Below are 1,117 nucleotides of genomic sequence, written 5' to 3' on the forward strand. Positions count from 1 at the left end.
GGGGGGGTTGGAAACATCCTCTAAACAAAGTAAACCAAACTCCAGCAATGAAATAATCCCTGAATAAATAGCCAGGGCCTGCACGACGGCCTCCCCGCCCTGCCCACGCCGCCGCCRCCGTTAACCCGTCCCCGGCCGAGGGCTGCGGAGCCGCYGTGCCGCAGCCTGGTTAATAAGTGCCCAACGGGGCGCCCGGTCTGCGGCCGCCGCCGCGGGGACTTTGCATCCTGCCAGCTGGCTTCAGYGGCTTGCAAAGGGCCCAGGCATCCGGGAGCTTGAAGGCTCAGGGCAGGCGGAAACCCCGGGAAGCTGTTGCAGGGAGGCTGTGGGACACCAGTTCCTCCCCGCCACCTCCACTGCAGCTCCCAGTAAAGGGCGCTGGGCAGGGAAAGGGCAGGTGCTGCGGTGGCAGCGCTGCCCGGCGGAGCCCAGCGCCGGCCCGGGGGCCCTGGGTGAGCCGGGGACCCGCTCGGGGACCCTTCCAAGCCACCTGCCAGACCTACACCCCCCAACCAGGGCGAGGAGGGAGGGAAGGGGTCCTGAGACCCCCAGACTGCTCCCCAAACCTCTCCCCGTGCCCCCCAGACAGGGTGCGGAGGGAAGAGAGACCCCCCCAACACTGCCTTGCATGGGGGTAAAATATAAAAAGGGGCCAAGTTTGGGCTGAAGGGGGCTGAGACCCCCCCCCGCTTGGCACTGTTAGGGTGGCGATCGCAACCCCCAGGTAGCCCCCAGGCCTCCTGCCCACTTGTGTCCCCCCCCACCAAGTGTCACTCGTGTGTCCCCAGCGCCGAGGAGCCCAGCGGTGCCCGCAGGACCCCGGCCCGGCCCGGCCCCAGCCACATCGGGGGCCCCGCACATCTGGGGGAGAGGGGAGGGGGTCGCACAGCTGGGGAGCCGCACAGCTGGGCAAGGGGGGGTGACGCGGGGACATGCTGCCCCCTGGTGGCCACCGGCGGGGTCCGCCCCCCCCCCGAGGTGGGGGGGAAACTGAGGCACGAAGCCTAACCCCCCCCCCAATCACCGCCCCGTTGCTCCCTGGGGGAGCTACTGCAGCCCCCCAGCACCCGGCCCAGGACGCCTGGGCCCCTCTGCGCACTGGGTGCCGGGTGGCAGG

Source organism: Rhea americana, unplaced genomic scaffold (assembly GCF_003343005.1).
Source record: "Rhea americana isolate MKP2758 unplaced genomic scaffold, rheAme1 scaffold_551, whole genome shotgun sequence".
In the NCBI taxonomy this organism is placed as follows: Eukaryota; Metazoa; Chordata; class Aves; order Rheiformes; family Rheidae; genus Rhea; species Rhea americana.